This window comes from Dermacentor variabilis, chromosome 2 (assembly GCF_050947875.1).
Source record: "Dermacentor variabilis isolate Ectoservices chromosome 2, ASM5094787v1, whole genome shotgun sequence".
Lineage (NCBI taxonomy): Eukaryota > Metazoa > Arthropoda > Arachnida > Ixodida > Ixodidae > Dermacentor > Dermacentor variabilis.
In genome coordinates, this window is record NC_134569.1 from 72338610 (window position 1) to 72357902 (window position 19293).

At 45.6% G+C, this 19293-nt stretch overlaps 1 protein-coding gene across 3 annotated transcripts in view; it reads right to left on the reverse strand.

Moving 5' to 3' along the window:
- The window catches only part of LOC142572083 (ADAMTS-like protein 5), a 214019-nt gene that overhangs the window by 19246 nt on the left and 175480 nt on the right, over nucleotides 1-19293 (reverse strand). Inside the window, exon 1 of one of the 3 annotated variants that reach the window (XM_075680918.1) lies at nucleotides 4863-4910. The exons of the other annotated variants lie outside the window; for them this stretch is intronic. The gene's annotated coding sequence lies outside the window, so the exon portion shown is untranslated. Of the gene's footprint in view, nucleotides 1-4862; nucleotides 4911-19293 lie in introns of those variants that run through there. 3 annotated transcript variants of the gene reach the window in all.

Below are 19293 nucleotides of genomic sequence, written 5' to 3' on the forward strand. Positions count from 1 at the left end.
TATAACCGAGCTCCGCATCTTGCAGCGGTTAAAAAGTTTACTAGAGACCGTAATTTATACTTGGGAGGTGTGTAGACTCATGAACGCAGGTTCTACGCTAAAATAATTAACTACGTGGGACATTCCGAAAGTGAGTTTCGTCGTTTATTTTCACACGGAAACTTTATTGCCAAACAATACACCATGGCATCATCAACTATACACACTGCACAATTTTTCTACATAGTCGCCACCGACATTGAGACATTTGTTATAACGTGCAACCTGCTTAAAGAAACCACTCTGGTGAAACTCGGTGCCCTGCGATGCAAGTGATTGTCGCACAGCCTGCTTCCCCCCAGCATTGTTTTGGAAGTGACGTCCCGAGAGTGCGGCTTTCAATACAGAGAACAGATGTCCATTCATACCAGATAACAGCACGCACTTCTATTGGCGACCACGTTGTCAGCACACCTCTGTCTGCGATCGTGGTTTGTACTGCAATAATCTCGCGCACCGCCAGTCTACTTCTCTTTCTCCTTCGGCGCTCTGCTCATGCGTCATTCCTCCTCCGCTGACACTGCTTCCGTTGAACCAGCAGCGGGTGTGGATTATTATGGCGATTGTTTCACCTGGTGTATGATCCCTTCTAAAGAAATGACACTTTTGGAAGGTCCCTCGTGTTATGCATTCGACGAAAGAAATGTCTGTAGAAGCCGACCTTTGATAGACGCGCACGACAGCATTTGCAGCATCGACAATTCCCTGCTACCTTGGACTTCAGTTCTACATTGAAGTTTTCCGAAGTAGTCAAGCTGCTGCTTACGAGAACTTTTACCAAGAGCATGCCGAAAATGCTTTCGTGATGCGACAAAATAAAAAAGCCACAGTGGTTTAGTTCCCTTCGTCCTGACCGAGCGATTGCAATTAACGCAGCGGCCTGTGGGAGGAAACATGAGTCAGGAGTTCAACTAATCGAAACAGAGAAAGAGAGAGCCTCTTTAATGAGCCTAAAGATGGCCTGCTTTGCAGGAGTGGTTCCCTCTTCACGAGAATCCATGCGCCGTCTTAGCTGCGACCGCCCTCTCAACCAACATTATCTGGTCCGAGAGGAGGGAGCTGGACAGCAGCGTCTCCCACTGACATCTGTGGTTCGGTTCAAATGTCGCAGAGTAAGGACAACTTTCTTTCGGAGGGGAGATATCAAACTAACTATCAGTCAGACTAATGCACCGAGTCACACTACGGTCATTGTTTCACCAGTGAAGTATATACATATTCTGCTGTGCGTAGAAACAAAAAAACGCATTTGCAAGTGTTGTGAGCAATACAGGCATTATATTCAAAGCGTTTGAACTAGTAATAAAACTTTAGTAAATGTTACTGAGTGCAGTCAGAAAATCCAGATGCGGAATTGGTGACACACAGAAATTTTAGATTTATGATAACGCCATTTATGATAACGGTTGAAGGTTCTGGGACTACTTCCTGCGTCTGAGAAACTGAGCAAATTATGCTAGGTGAAACTAATAGACTTTCCTCGTGCAGATTTAAGTGGACTTATTTGACGCTATATGTATGGCCACCAAACAACGCAGGAATATTGTTGAACGGGCGAAATAAAATTTCATATACAAGAAACTTTGTATCGCGTGGGGTCTTTAGTGGGGCGCAAGTAATCTAGTTTTTTAATTCTTTTGCGGTTACACATTAAATGTGGTTAGACCAAGAAAGTTTATGGAAGTAACACCTAAATACTTATATTGGGGAAGGCTTAGAAGTGCGGATCAACAGTGAATATCTCAGCAACCTTCGTAAAAAATTAAATTATGGGGTTTTACGTGCCAAAACCACTTTCTAATTATGAGGCACGCCGTAGTGGAGGGATCCGGAAATTTCGACCACCTGGGGTTCTTTAACGTGCACCTAAATCTAAGTACCACGGGTGTTTTCACATTTTTCCCTCATCGAAATGCGGCGGCCGTGGCCGGGATTCGATCCCGCGACCTCGTGCTCAGCAGCCCAACACCATAGCCACTGAGCAGCCACGGCGGGTCGGCTTTATCGAAGTCGCATAAAATCTGGAATAAGTAAAACGGTGCTTCGGAGTAGAAGAGTCGTGGTGTACAAGAAATACATTATGATGGGAGGTGTGATCCAAAATTTCGCACCTGAAACAATCGGCGAGACCGTCGCTGAGAAACACACTCTAGAGTTCTGCCGTGTGTCCTCATGAACTTTGAGTCATACTATATTGTGAAGTCAGTTATGCTCCTGCAAATAAAATTATTAGCAGTGGAAACGCGAGGGAACGCCAGTGAATACCGCTAGCAATAAAGTCATCAAATAGGATGAAGTTGAGAACAAACGTGTATAAACTGGCAAATGTACCAGTCACTATGACTACCAAGGAGGGGGCGGCGTTCTACTACGGCTTGAACTGCGTATGTGGTGGCTGCGCGCGATCGCGCGACTGTATTTTGAGAGCGTTCTGTGCGTTCCCAGAACTGAGTTTGCGTTAGAGCGACAGACAGCACGAAGGTCAATTCGCTCGCTGCTGCTGTCGCGCTTCCCAACGGCAGCGTTTGATAGCGAGTGTCCACGGTCATCGAGTGTGATGTGTTCTTGTTGCTGTGCGCGCTGACACCATGCTTGTTAATTTGGTTAGCAAGCGAAGGTTTACAAGTTCATATGGCCGATACAAGTACTATCCTAACTTCGTATGGTTGTCTGCTAATTTGCTATCGGAATTGAAGCTTTCAGGAGAAGGTTGCAATGTGGGCTTGTTGGTAATGCATATTCAAGGGCCGTACGGTAACGCGATTAAAAGACGGGACAAATGAAGACAGACACACAGCGCTGTGTGTGTCCCTGTGTGTCTTCTTTTGTCCTGTCTTTCAGGCGAAACTGCGACTTTTTTGGAAGCACTAGCTCTCATTGAAATCAAGTAGTTTCACAATAATAGGGCGAGAACGTGCAACGCGCACGCTAAAAAAAAAAACACGTTAAATGCACGGGAAGTCAAAGGAATGTATGTCGGCGATACATCCGTAATGTTGAAATGCAGTGCTTCTTGATTCGCATCTTTTTCTTCTAATATTTCAAAGAATTATATGTCTAAATACAATCAGTGCATTTTACCGGTGCTGACATATGGGGCACAAACTTTCAGACTGACATTGAGGCTTGAGAACAATTAAGGACCGCGCAAATAGCGATGGAATGAAGAATGCTAGGCATCACGTTAAGAGACAAAGAGAGCGGTTTGGATCAGAGAGCAAACAGGTATAATCAATTTTCTAATTCACATTAAGAGAAAAAAAAACTGAGCTGGGCAGGTAGGTAATGCGCAGGTTAGATAACTGGTGGACGATAACTGTTACAGAACTGGTGCCAAGAGAAAGGAAGCGCAGTCGAGGACGACAGAAGACTAGGTGGGGTAATTGAATTAGGAAATTTGCGGGTGCCAGTTGGAATGAGTTGGCACAGGACAAGGGTAATTGGAAATCGCAGGGAGAGGCCTTCGCCCTGCAGTGGACATAAAATAGACTGATGATGATGATTTCTAAGTGAATGGCTTTGAAGGTCGTAATATTTATGAGGTTAGATAAGCAATAGTATGATTTAAGCGACTTAGTTCGGAACCTAACTAATTCATAATCATGCTCAGTCAGAGCCTGAACAATTTTTCGAGAGTAGCTGCATGCAGCCGAACCGCGTTTTAGCAGTTGCGTAATTTGAGATACGTCATGTACTACATTTTTCTGGAAGCGAACACCAGAGTGACGTTGAAAAAGAGACGGATCATCACAACTCGAAGTTGTCGCCTCAGTCGAGTGTAATAATAATAATAATTGGGGTTTTACGTGCCAAAACCAGTTTCTGATTATGAGGCACGCCGTAGTGGAGGACTCCGGAAATTTTGACCACCTGGGGTTCTTTAACGTGCACCTAAATCTAAGCACACGGGTGTTTTCGCATTTCGCCCCCATCGAAATGCGGCCGCCGTGGCCGGGATTCGATCCCGCGACCTCGTGCTCGGCAGCCCAACACCATAGCCACTGAGCAACCACGGCGGGTGAGTCGAGTGTAGAGAGCGCAGAGAGAACATTGAAAGGACTAGTCCGACTTAGCCCTCTTTGAGAACAGGTTTTAACGGGTTGTAACGAGATATACAAATTGAATTCTGGGGATTTACGTGCCCAAACCACGATCCGATTATGAGTTCTGGAGGACTCAGGGGATTAATTTTGACCACCACGGGACCTTTAACTGCCCCCAATGAACGGGACACGGAATTAGATATACATGGAAAGGAAAATAGCACTCCAGAAAAGAAGAGACAAATAAATAACGTGAACAATCACGTACTTCGCCATTGGAATTATGCGTACCAAAACACACAAAAAAGAATGACACCAGAATTCGTCAAACTGAACAGATATGCGCATAATAAATAAATAAATAAATAAATAGTACTGTGATACAGATTATGCTGTGGAGCACAACCGGAGTCACACTACTATTTGAGCACATTATGACCGCTCAAGAGAAGATTGCGAAAGCAAGCGACGGCGTGATAATACATTAGAATAATTACAGATAAGGCAAGAGAGAGAGGGGGGACAAAGCTAAAAGGAAGGCAGGGAGGATAATCAGTCAAGACGTTGGCTACCCTCCAATGGAGGAAGGGAGTAGGGAAATAGAAGGAAGGAAGAGAAACATAAGGCAACCAGGCAAAAAAAAAAAAAAAGAGCCATGCCGGTAACAAGTGTAGGAGAGAGAAAGAGTGCATAGAATGGCAGAGAAGTTAGAGCAACAGCAAGAGTATATAGCTATCGATCATGAGTTCGGATGCAGTACGTATTGTCAAGGTAACATACCTCTACCAGCTTTAACAGACGACCGGGCAACATCCCAAAGCCACTTCCACTTTGTCCACTGCCGCGTGCAACCAACGACATCCCTTATAGTGTCGAGGCTTGACGTCACCCATCTGCCGATATTACTTATCGAAGCACCGGCAGGCGCATATCGATGAGAGTGAGGAGAAAGACGACGCGCGCGTATGATGATTCTTCTCGCCGATACAAGGCCCCAGGTAACTTGAGCCAAACCTTAAAAATATGCAAATGCCACGTAGCTTGACCGAACCAAGGTAATGTTTGCTGTCGCTTGGAGATAGCCAGATTATTTTTTGCGCTCCGTTAATTAGGTAGTCTTAATTAATAAGCTTATCAAATATTATAATTACACGAAAAGTGTCAGCAAGAAAATCGCAGAGCAACATGAAGAACTACTGCTACAGCTTTTTGTTGCTCAATACCTGCTACATAAAAATTTTCCGAGCGTAAAGGAGCCCGCAAATACGCGCAAAGTGCCTCGAGCGGCCAGTCGCGCAGCAATCTTGCGTGTATTCGCGGGCTTCTTTGACGCTCGGAAAAATTTTATGTAGCACGTATTGAGCAACAAAAAGCTGTAGCAGTAGTTCTTCATGTTGCTCTGCGATTTTCTTGCTGACACTTTTCGTGTAATTTTAATATTTTAGAAGTTTATTAATTAGTTAAGACTACTTAATTAGGCGGAATGCAAAAACAATCTGAGTATCTCCAAGCGACGGCAAACAACATTACCTTGGTTTGGTCCCGCTGCGTGGAATTTGCATATTTAATATTTTTAAAGTTTGGCGCAAGTTACGTGGAATACCCTGTATACCCTTATGGTTAAATAAAAAAAAATATCTAGGTCCAACGCATAGTTTGCGAAAGCTTGGCTTCACATAGATTCCAAAGTGGGTGATGAGATGCTATGAATATGCATATTTCTATGGTGCGTCTTTGGTAGAAAAAAAATTACGCGCGTCGCCTGTGCCCTGGCGCTCCCGTGCTACGCAATGTAGCAACGTTTATATTGGCTTGTATTTCTTCGCATTCATCTTAAATGTACCGCCCGTTTCATGGCCGATCTGGCACTGTGTGTATGTCTCATAGCATGTAAATCATCATCAACACGCTCACATATGAAGAGGTAGTTGGCGTTGGAAAGACAGAAATATACGTGCGATTGTGGCCTAATTGTTAGGAAAGTAGTCATAAAAAGGTTAGCAGGTTTGCTTCGTTAAAGGATTTATACTCGTCATTACGAGCGCAATTAGCATGACGAGCACGAGGATATTTAGGTAGCAGTGTCTGGTCACTGAGTGAGTCAGAAAACAAGGCCAGGAGCAATCTGAACAATTATAAGGGCAGTAAAGATGGTAGTGCGGTCTTTCGTGCGGTCTATTCGGCAAGACAGTAGCAGCACCCAGCCAGCAGCCCACGGTGTGTACTTTGTTGTCGTCGTGGTGCTATTGTGCCATCATTGTGACTCAAGATGTTCGCATCGTATTCCGTCGAAACAAATCTTTTCTAAACACAGGAAATACCGGGAGGGTTCAGAAAGACAGCTTTACTTTAAAACTGGTGCTTCTATAGCGGTTATCGGATATACCTATAAAAGGCTCAGCTGTTTGGAATGAAGGTATTTCGCTCTGGTTGCGTTCGATTTAAACTGGGCTCCTGGAATCCATCTGTGGAGGGGGAAGGAATTAACCTAAATGAAAAACTTCCTTCGTTCCCAGCACTCTCATATCGGAAAAGAGATGTGCAGCCGTGACCGAAAGAATTCAGACTAAGCGCTCCATAAAAAAAAAAAAAAAAGAAAAACGAATTGAGGCCTCGGCATGTAACCTGATACTGGAGACTGCAGTGCATACATGACGTCGCAGTGCACTTGTCATCCTCAGGTTGTCTTTCTCAGTTTCCATAAAAAGCGTCCGACGATTACGATACCCCATAATGCGAAATTTTAGCACAGCTCGACACGTGTTTACATTTTGCGGTATATTGAGGCAAAGAACTTGAGACGGAAATCACCGTACCAGCAGGCAGTGGACCATTGCCGTCAGTGCCTTCGCAGAGGGAGGGACAGTATGGGAACGCTGGCATCATGAGCGGCATCGGAGCCAGCGGTGGAAGACGACGACGACGAACGCGCAAGCATTGCCACGAGCGCGTACGCGCGATTACGCCGAGTGGCACTGACGTTCAACCAAGGAACGGGCGCCTAAGAGCTGCTCTCTAAAAAATAGTTTTTTTTTCTTGGATAACCCACCCCTGGGCCACGTTTTTTGATCACGGGAGCACTTTCTAGCTTTCGTGTATGTCTAAAAACCAATGCTAACTTGAACGTGGATGGCAGGCACCCCACGCAGTCTTCAATCACAGCAGCGAAACATCTTCCATTTCAGCTGTTATCGCTCAGTTATTGGCCGCGTTAGCGCATCGACAATAACGACGATCCCAGGGAAAGACACAGGAGCACTCGTACAGAATCTAATTAGATTTGCTTGGAAAGGGTTCTGCCCTGTTTAGAACACATGAGTACTGTACATCACAGGGAAAAGCAAGAGGGTTAGGGAATCGAAAGGAGTGGGGAGGGGGTTGTGTCGCTCTTCAGCTCCTCCATGCAGCGTTCAGAAATGGGGCGAAGCAAAAGTAAAATAAAATCCCAGCATGTACAAACAGAAGCACACACGTGGCTGGCAAGCAACACCCAGCAACGAGGAAACTCTCACGGGCACTTGACTTTTCGATTTCAGGACAGCGCAAATATCCCGTCTCCGCTGTTTGCTGAGAGCAAACACGGTCAACGCGGAAGAAATCGCGGCGGCCATACGCGAAGGGTGAAGTGCGCGCCGGAGAATCGCCGGGAGCGTCAATTTCTATAGCGCTGGGGCATTCCTACTGCGCGAAGAGAGGCTGAAGATACGGCGTAGGGGAGGGGGGGGGGGTACCAACAATAATCTACTCACATCGACTCAAGTGCAATCGAGGCCTCTAATGCCGTCGCGCCGATACGCAGACATAAGCCTATTGCACACACACGCACACTTTCCCAACCCGCCGAGAAATGACTAGCGTGAGGAGGAAGAAATATATCAGTGTCTCGCACTCGATGGAATCTGTTCGTTTTACCGAAGGCCCTTTTTCCGATTCGGAGTCGAGTAACGTGGCCCTTGGACTCAAGCAATCGTATTTCGTCATGTGAGCCTTTGTTATGTTTAGAACAGCGCTGCCGTAAATATCGATGCGCCGAACTATGTTTCAAGAAGATGAACACTGCAATTAGGGCTCACAAATCTCGTACGATAACGTAAAAATTCATCAAGTTGGTATTTTATTTTAGTTTGCTCGTTGAGCCAAAACGTGGCGCCACCGAGTTTTTGAAAATCGCTCATATGACTCGAATAATAGAAATTTCCGCGGTGGCGCAATAAAGTCACGTAACTGCGCTTGACCAGCCGATGAACTTAACGACTTGGCGAAAATGATCAGACATGTGGTGAATGCCGAACGAGTCAATGAATCCAGGTAATGGCAGTACTATATCTGTACACGCAATACAATTATAGAAGTGCCCGGGCACACATTTCTCGGCCGAGACAGTTTTATGTCGACAACGTAACTAAAAGCTGGGAATGTCGGTGCCGATACATACTCTGCGTTGTACGATAAACGCGGACAATATAGCAAGGCACGGACAAGAGCCGCAATCACGCAACTGATAACGTGGGTAGTTTGTTGACGGAAAAATAATACGCGTATTCGAGTAGCACATGTCGCGGGATTCATAGGAAAGACCTGCGTTTGCGAGTTCGCGTGGTTATTGATAAGTTTCTTTGTGTTAGCGCTTCTAGGTGGCGCTTATAAGAGTTGCTTCTTTAGATACATACAATACCGTGCCTATCAATAAAGATATCAGCTTAGTTCGTGCTCGTGTCAGCCGTGCCTTCCTGTCTCGTCCGTGGGTTTATCACGCGGCCCGCAGTATGAATTTATATCTACAAGCGACTTTCCGAAAATAAGTTTCGTCATTTATTTTCGCACAAAAACATTACTGCCAAAACACACACACACACACACACGCACACACACACACACGCACGCACACCATGGCGTCATTAACTACACACCTTGCACTATTTTTCCGCATAATCACCACCGACATTGCGACATTTGTCGTAGCGTGCAATCAGAAGGAACCACTCTGGTAAAATTCGCTGCCCTGCGATGCAAGGTCTGAGACATGACCTCTTCAGCGTACACGATCTGTTCACGTTCAAGGATGACGGACACACTAGTCCCAAGTGCCTATTCGTGCCAGATAAAAGCAAGCATTTACTTTGGCGACCATGTTGTCAGCACACGTCTGTCTGCCATCGTGATTTGTACTCGAATAATCTCAAGCACGCCGCTCTTCGGCGCTCTGCCCATGCGTCATCCCTCCTCCGCTTCCGCTGCTTCCGCCGTTGAACCAGCAATGGGCGTGGATTATTATGGCGATTGTTTCGCCTGGCGTACCATCTCCGATTGAAAAAATAACTAAAGTTGCTTTCGGAATGTGAAGCAAAAGAATTGCGAAGCTCTAAACTATACATAGGTAGGTACTTCTTACCAGAACTTTCACGAATAATCTTCTCATGCGTTGGCACTATAAGTGGGAAAGTGGAAAAGAGTACATGAAGCGTGGTAAGCAGGTCGCGTGGTAGAGGTAGGTCATGTGGTGTGTGTGTGTATTACACACACATTTTATATTATATATATATATATATATATATATATATATATATATATATATATATATATATATATATATATATATATATATATATATATGGTCCAACTGACGGTGCGCTGCTCCAGACCACCGCTATTCGCTGTTCGCTCCTCGAAGAGGTCGGACGTGTGTCGAGCTAGCTCCTCAACAGTACTTTGCGACGTGGTATATGGTATAAAGAACTTTATTTAGGTCCCGAGGGATCAGTCTGGGACTGATGCGGGCCGCTCCCACGTCGGTACAGAGAGGCCGAGCCCCTCTGCCATCACACGGCGGGCCCTCTGGACAGCCCTGAGTTGGTCCGCCAGCACTTCACTGTGCAGCATTCGCTGCCACCACTGTTCACCTCGAGAACCATCACCGGCCAACGCCAAGCAGCGCCACAGCATGTGTTGTAAATCGAGCAAACCCCCACACTTACTACAATAGACTGAAACCCCGCAGTCCGGATTAATTTTATTCATGATGACCGGGTTAGGGTACGTCCGTATCTGAAGAAGCCTTAATGTAACCGCCTGCGGCCTACTTAATTTAGGATGTGGCAACGGGAATGCCCTGCGCCCTAAGTAATAGTGCTTGGTGATTTCGATGTAGGTTAACAGTTGGTCCCTGTACTCAGGAGCGGGAGATCCAGCCCCTTCAGGGAGTACACGGCACACTAATCCTCGTGCCTCCCTGTGCGCCACCTCGTTGAGGTTACGCGGGGCTCCCTCCACTGTCCCCATGTGCGCCGGGAACCAAGTAACGGTATGCGAAGTGATATCCCTACCCTGCAGCAGTCTGTTAGCCGGTTCCGCAACAAGTCCTCTCGCGAAGGCTGTAATCGCAGATCGCGAGTCGCTAAACACCAAAACTCTTCTAGAATCAATTAGTGCTAGAGCAATAGCCACCTGTTCAGCAACCCCCGGGTCTTTGGTATAAATGGAAGCAGCATTTCTAACGCTCCCTTTGCCATCTACTACCACCACCGAATAAGCATTTTTACCATTAACCCATGCGGCGTCAACAAACGCAGACTCCTCCTCCTGATCCTTTGCCTCTCGCAACAAAGCCCTAGCTCTCGCGACCCGCCTCCCTTCATTGTGCACGGGGTGCACATTCCGCGGAAATGGACGAACCATGATATTTGCCCTAAGGTTCACGTTCAACTCGTGTAGGGGCGCCCTATCGTGCGACACAGCCACCGATTCTTCAATTGACTGTAATATATACCTACCCGCTGGTGTACCTAGCAACCGCTCCCTCTGTGCGGTACGTTGAGCCTCAGCAATTTCATCTAAAGTATGGTAAACGCGGCTTAAATAATGAACGTCAAAGAGGTGCGACGGAATGCTCACGTGTTTCTCGCATTTACGGCTGAATAAACAGTGCCATTTTTTTTCGTTAATATTAAAAAAATGATTTATGGGGTTTTACGCGTCAAAACCACGATCTGATCATGAGGCACACCGTAGTGAGTGAGTCCGGAATAATTTGGACAACCTGGAGTTCTTCAACGTGCACCTAAACCTAAGTGCACGGGTGTTTTCGCATTTCGCTCCCATTGAAATGCGGCCGCCGTGACCGGGATTCGATCCCGCGACCTCGTGCTTAGCAGCCCAACACTATAGCCACTAAGCATCTACGAGGGGTCTTTTTATCGTAAAGATGGGACGCTTTCCGTTGGCTGCCGTCGTTTAAGGTCAGCAATATCGAGAATATTACGCTACAAACACGTGTACTAACGCTATGAGTGTGACCATAGGCGAGAATAATCAAATTTGTCTTCGATCATTTTATTTGATTAGTTGTTTCCAAAACCAGCGTTTCCGTGCCAGTTGCGTTCTCGTATCCGATAGAATCGCTGGTACTTCACTTGCAAAATACCATAACCACAAGCACATATGTTATATTGTATAGATCAGTGTAGTATGTGCATTTTCAAGCAAGACCAGTGCGCTCTGCCCAGCTTAATTGCACAGGGTCGAATAATGAACGATGAGAACGGCGTGGTGCGATGCGTACATAAGGGTACCACTACAGTATTGTAGTGAAGAGGGCGCGCGGTGAGGCCTGTCAGGCCGCCACTTGTTGCCTCTTGCATCAAAGTTCCGTTTCCAGCCGCCAGTGACCGCATAACGCACCAGCGCCCGTCCATATATAGGAATCGCCAAAGTCAAAACTGGGGGCACTCAGTGGTGCCACCGTTGAGAGCTCCAAAAATTTAGCTCGAGCGCCTGTCAGAGTCGGGCCACGACACCTAACGGTTATAATCGTCGGTGTGCACGGCGTTACCACTTTATGCAAGATCTGTGCGTCTCAAAAGGCAATAGCGTTTAAGATGCACTAACGTAGAAGGAAACACTGGCGATCGACGCAACTGTACCGAAAGAAAAAAATATCCGCGAATGATACGCGAAGCAACGTTCAGCTTGCTTTCACCTTTCTGCCAGCGTTGAAACTGCTTCAGCCGATCAGTTAATCCACAAAAAAAAAGGACAAATAAATAAGAATAGCTCGTGGCGCCATGGATTCCGTCATTGTCGACATAAAGTTGATATAAGAAGGGAGGCAGCAATGGACTCTCAGAGTCTGAGCAAGCACGCCAGAACAGTGTGACAAAGGTGCCTTCTAGCATTCATCCGAACACTTCTAGATTGCTTACTCGCTACGCTTCGGGTTTGAAGACTGCGCGTAAACCACGCGTTGCCTAGATGGCCATAAAACCTCCCAAATATGTGGAAAGGGTCCTTCGTGCGCATGAGCTGCAGCCTCGCTGCAGAAAACCCGAACAAGCGAAGGTGACTTTCCCTAGCAGTGGGGGGATGGCCGGGAGCATTAGTACTCTCACTGTTAAAAAATAAAGTTAAGCAAAAATTTAAGCAAGCGGGGTAAAGCATTCACTTAACGAGCAGTCAAGTCGTAAAATGCCAACCACAAAGGCACTCGTTCAAGGTCCCTCTACAAAACCGTATGCCAACGTTATACAGGATGAACTGCTGGCATCACGATTGCTTTGACGTTTTGCAGCATTTATTATAACATTAACTAGAAGGAGCTATTCAATAATATACCCCGCGACAATTTTCGCCGACACCCCATCGCTTATTTCCCTTGCGTCCGTTCTCTTTCTTACAAGTTTCTTGGATAAGGTTACCGTAGGGCCCGGGGAGTTGTTTAGGAGGCTGTAAAAACAAATCGTATTGCAACCATACTGCGAGCATTTTCTCTTTTTTCTCTGCTCAAGTTCCATACGGCAGTCATGCGACTCTTAGCACGGACCAAGGAAGCCGGTGTCGTTGAAAAGCTTAAGTAATACACGTTGGTGAGGCCACGTATCCTTCCATTTTTGAATTACAAACGAAAGCTCAGTTTCAAAGCTGTTCAAAGGTACCTTGTGTTCTTCCAAGTGTCTCACTAAAAGTTGAAAGCACTTACACAGGGACAAGTGAATAAGGGTGGTGCGCTGCAAAACTCCGGTAATTGCGAGCGCTGTCGGCGTTGCTCACTTGGTATAACTGCTTAGTATTGACACGCTGTGGGTGCTGGTGTACAAAATATTGAACGCCAATCAATATCTCGTGCACTCAGTCCCTGAAGTTATATCTACCGCCAGGCTATTTTGTCCGCACATCAATATTTCAAGCGACCAAATAAGCCGTGGGACATAGGTCGTGTTGACGATGACATGTTGTACACAGCTCGTATTAATTGCATTCTAGAAAAACGAAGCCTTCCTCTTCACCTAATTAGTGTCGCCAAAAATAACAACGCGAACACCTACTACGAGCATATATATAAAAAAGAAAGCGTGAACGATGAAAACAACAAGAACAAAATTTCTCGCAGCAGACGAGATTGCGCTTGCTGGAATGAAATTGTGCCGCTTAAAACAAGAAGCTAGAAGTACAGCGCACTAATCACGCGACGTAAAGTGACGCCGTGAGCAGAACACTGAAGTCCTCGGAACGGCGCGTGGAACTAAACCTCACAATTACCTTTTAATGAGTACGGCTTACGAACTTAGCCAAGCCAGGAGATGGTGCCATTGAGTCAGCCGCCTAGAAAACAGCTTACTGATGAGCCCTTCCAGAGATTTCTTTTTTTGTCTTCGCTTTTACTATAAATATCGCGCAGCCATATTTTTGCGAACAAAACAAAACAATACAAAACAAAAGAAGCTCCAGAAACAACAATGCCCGCAGAAAGAGGAACCTCATTAAGGGAGCTTCGTGTTGGAGATCGAGATTAAAGAATCGCGGCTGCAGGAAATTAACGCAGCGACAAAACCCTGGCTGACTGTCCGGATGAAGAAAGCCAGCTCGACGCAAGTAACAATGCAAAAAAAATGAACAAATAAACCTATACGGCTTCGTGCCGCGCCGAGGTTCGATTGATTGCTTGTCAGGCGCGGGCGTCGCGTCGTGCCTGTCTGGGTGTGTTCCACTCGAGACGCGTGTCCCTCGCCGATGGCTAAGCGTGACTGCGCCGCAGCACGCACTCCTTATCCGGACAACTAGCAACGCCCGTGGAGCCGTGACGCATCTTTATTTTCATTCCCCGAGAGCGGCAAATTTTGCCGCCTCTTCTCGAGTCTTAAGCAAGCACCGGGCGCGAAACCGTCCATGTATAATTAAAAGGCCGCCACCCAAGACGTGTCGTGAGCGAGCGATGCGGAGAATAAACAATAACCAGTTAACGAAAAAAAAAAAAAAACGAGCAGCAGCTCTGAGAACTCTCGGCCACGTGATACGGGAGGAAGCAGATCGCGTTGAACGTGAACCTGTAATCTGGAAACGTTTTTCGCAATGGCAAAGCCGCGAGGCAAAGGAGACGGGCTCTGGGGCTCGAGACAGAGCACGCGATGCTCTGACGTGGAGGAACGTGCAGCGTGGGGAATGGAGCGATCGGACTTTCGACTGACGCACGTCAGCTGTATCTGTACATCTTTCACTCTCAGTGTGATCCTGAAATTTTCAACATAAGTGCGTCCCTTTTTCGAGCTTTCGAGAATGATTCCTGACGGTTACATCAACGATTTGCAAACAGGTCTTGCGAAACTCGCTTAATGAGTGAAAAACCACAACTGAAATATTTGCATAATAAATAGGAGAACACTCAAGGCTTTTTGTATCAGAAATGCAGCGAACAAGTGAGTAAGCAACCCTTTCATTGGCACTCAGCCGTAAAAATATTAGCTATCTTGAGAAAGGCTTGGGAGTGAACACGAGTCCTTTGGTTGACGTGTCTGTCTAAAGAATGTACCTGTTTCAGAAAGTGTGCTTGAAGAATGTGCTGCTGGGACGAATGTTGCGTATTGATAACGCCTTCATTGTATAAAGATTGCGCTGTGTAATCAGTAAGCGCCAATAGAAGTTAGTTCTATCTCTTGTCTGTTTCAGCTCGACCGTCGTCTCTTAATGCTTTTACGTTTGTCAGCACCAACTAGCATTATTTTCAGTATTAACCAAATGGTGACAAATTTCAGCAGTCTATAGATTGTATACGTAATTCAAGCGAGCTACTTTGGCTTCTTATAAGCTTGATCTCTCTCTTTCTATTCCCCTTTCCCTTACGGCCAGTGCAGGGTAGCAAAACGGATGCTCGTCTGCTCGACCTTCCTGCCTTTCTTCTCCTTGCTTTCTCGTCACTTGCTCTTATGACATTACCCTATCAAGGCAGTACGTATATAGGCTGAATTAGTAAACAAGTTGATTCGTTTAAATCGCATTATCTTGCATGGACTCCCACTTGGAATGTTAATTCTAAGGGAATTACTTGCTCTCAAAGTTACGCCCTAGGACTGACACACCGTTGTCATTCTCAAGTTATTTACTGCACAAATAAATTAACTAGATGTAAATGACTTTATCCGAACGCTAGCGAACCACGTGCTTTTACCCGTTCCGAGCATCGGCACTGAATAAACCACCTCATAGAAATTACTACCATGCTACTTAACCCATGGGCCTACATTTCCGCAGATTCTCAGCTCTTTTCATCTTTCTATGCTAAATGTCAACTACGTGTTTCTCTTATAACCTGCCAAGAAGAACAATTTATAGCGTGCACATTGATCAGTAAATACAGCATGACATAACGGACAGCTGCTTGTAACGTTACTACATTGGGCAGTGAATACGCAAGTATTTAGGTACGCACACGATATAGACATTCTGTAGACTCAAGTGGGAGCTTTACATTGTAACAACTTCCGCCAGGGAAGAAATAGCGAGGGGCTGAGATGAGCACATAGGCTAAGAACTAATGAACAAAGTGCCAGGGAGCAGCTTTAGATATAATGATTCCCTGTTTTTGTTGCTTGTTAACAAAGGCAGGATGCAAACACGGTCAGATATAGCCAATCAACCGCGCGACAAGGGCGTTCTGCAACGAAGCTGCAGGCTTTGACATCACAGCCGTTGCGGTTTATTGCAAGTGCAGCGAATAATTCAATGTCCGCAGTTTTCGACCTAATTAGCGCCTTAGTTTTTCCCAACAGCCGTCAACGCGCACGGTGAAGCACTCCATCCTCCCCCACCCCCGAACTTGAACGAACGCACTCTACAAAATATTCATTGAAGAAAAGTGAAAGAAATCGCAAAGAAGATTCCCCAACCTGAAAACCTAAACGAGTTGACGTTGGCAGTTTTCAAACAGTCTCGCGAAAGCGAGAAATCTAATTAGGAAACCACTGCAAAAAAAAAAGCGTTGTAAAAAAATTGGCGCAAAACTTATTTGCATTCCACAAGCCGATATAGCGAGAAAGTGCGTCCCGAGAATAAAAAGTTCTCTGTCGGAACGCGAAAGAACACTGACAGTGGCCAAATACACTCAACTTTCTTATGAAAGCTTTTAATTCTCTCGCGCGCCAAAGGAAGCCAAGAATCGACGCCGAATATTTCTCTTCTGCTACCACTTTGCACAAGGTGACAGAGCGCAGGCGCAGAATTGAAAGGGTGAGAACAGCGACGCAAGATAATGAAAAAAAAAAGAAAGCTTTGTTCCACGCTACGGAAAGCACTTTGCACGGAGGCTCGGGCCCCTACGTGTACCGGTGTAAATATTTCGCCTCCGCAGCTGCTTTTGCACTTTCTCCGCTAGCCGCCGCCATACATCACGCGGCGGGCTGCTGTATGCGCATTGAATTGGCTCCTGTTCAATATAAATGCAAAACGCCTCGGCGTATTTTTTCCGATTGGCTGAGGCCTAACCAAGCGAAGCGTAAATCTGTGGATTCTGTCGGCACCGTGTGTTGGCGCGAGCGCGCTCCGCATGCGATGCCCGCTGCGGAAGGCACGTCGGGACACCGTTTGATTCCTGCCCCCCCCCCCCATCTTTTTTTTTTTTTTTTTGCCAGCGCCAGCGTAAGGCGTCCAGCTGGGACTCGAATTCTGCAAGCGACACATATACGGTTTGGCTGTCAGAAGTGACGCAGCGGTTTAATAAAGTTTAGGGAGGCCGGAAACCGCTTACAGGAATGAGAAGGAGTTAGAGGATTGCATTATAAGACAGAAGAGAATTTGATACAGTTACCACACTCAGTTTTCTTTTTTATCTCAGTGGCGTCCTTGGGCAATACTCTGCTTTTGACACGCACACACACGGTGCACGGCGGAAGGAGCTCGGAATAAATTTAACCCAGCTGGAGTCGTTCTAAAAGTTGCGTCCAACTTCGATACTGCAGAGCTTATTTATATTGTATTTCTCACCCCTAAAATGCAACCGGGGGGGGGGGGGGGCGAAGCCGTCATATTTTTCTCGTCATCAGAACTCTTTAGCCGTTGCGGAGAGATGGCGGGCGGGAAAGGGCCTGGATATCGGTTTCTCCAAGGATAGAAACGCAATGAAAAGGGGATATATATAAGTGAAAAAAAAACACCAAATTTTTCTACTTTTCAAACGTAAAGTTGAACGATCCTATAAGGTAAACAGAACCAGTGTTTAATTTCTATAGTTTCGAGCAGTAGGACCGGTCCAACGATGGGAAATTTATATATATATATATATATATATATATATATATATATATATATATATATATATATATATATATAAATGGAACAGTACAACAGCTAGCCTCGCATATTCAAGAGCCGGAAGAACGTGCCAAAGCTTGGTGAAGCTGGAATACTCGTAGAAACAAATGTGTCGTACAAGTGGACACCAGCATCTGTAGCACTGATTATATATACACAATCAGACGTGAATTTTAATCAGCTTGCCAGCATGTGTGCGATGCTCCTCTGAGGGTAATTATATAATTCACTGGGTTTCAGGTTCAGAATTCCCATGGTGAGCTACGAGAATCGTAGTGGATGACTCTGGGTTATTTTAACTACATGGAATTACTTATATGGGCATTAATGATAAACAATAGATCATTTTAAACCAATCGAATTCAGTTTATTTCAAATCGCCTTTCGCTAATTTCGCGGGAGGAGATTTAATATTGGAAGAAAAAATGAACGTTATACTGTTTCATTTTAACTCCGCGCTGAAACCCCAGCGTCGGTGCGTCAGTGTGACGTCAGAGATTTCAATCTTTCTTCGTATTTCGGCCGTTGTGGGTCAGTAAATGTTATTCAAACTTGCTAACTTCAGTTTTTCCATTCCATTCATATTCCTTTATTCATTCATGTTCATTTACATTCCGTTTATATTCATATGGCTATCCGTCGACCGCCCCCTACACAAGGGAGAACGACTCGGACTAGGGGTACCACTGAAAAAACGCTTCTTCACGTCGAGATGGCCGAAGACGCCGACAAAGCGCAGGGCCTGGCCGCCGACTAAGGAAGAAGAGGACGGGCCCCCCTCCCGCTCCCCTCCTCCTTAAACTCCATCTCGGCCCCAAAATAAAGCTTATACTACTACTACTACTACTGGAGAGGATATTGCTCGAGTGCAGCTGCGAATGTTTACTACAACCGATACCACTTCAAACAGTGCGATATCGTCTGCGCATAACATTGTACCAGCTATCGCGTCGCTGCTTCACATTATGGGCGAAGATGCAGACGTTTACCTCCAACGTCGGAGGCACTGCTAAGTCATCAACGGCAGGTTATCGTTATTTTTCAAAAGTGCATAATGGCTCAATTCTACCAGTAAGAAAACATGGTACCGAGGCTTTGAAGTCGAAGAAGCAACTTGAAGAAATGCTTGTAACGCATTTCGACGGTATCTAACAACTGCTAAGTACTTTACGCTTTACGGCTTCGTATTACATGTTAATTTTACATATCTGTTTATTTTCTATCTATTCGATCCAATGTTAATTTGCACTTCATCGTTACGCTATGTATAACGTACATGTATCTTGAGTGTGATCCTTGGTTGCTCACTCTGCCTTAATTTTTTCATACCTTATTTAACACTGGGTCCCCTTGACAATCTTACTAGGGGACCTTCTAAACTTAGAACATTGTGTATATATACAACCAGCATGCCAATTTATGTAATTAACCACACATTCAAACCTAAATACGCAACGCGCGATGAAACAAGACATACCAGTAATCCTAAGAGAAAAACGACAGTATGAATTACAGATGAAATCGCTGGTAGATTGCATTCCAGCTGACATGAAAACGAAAGTTGAAGTTCAACAGATTATACAGCCTGCAGAAACACATAACCGGTGTTTAATAATGCCATGACAGCCTCGAAGTAAAA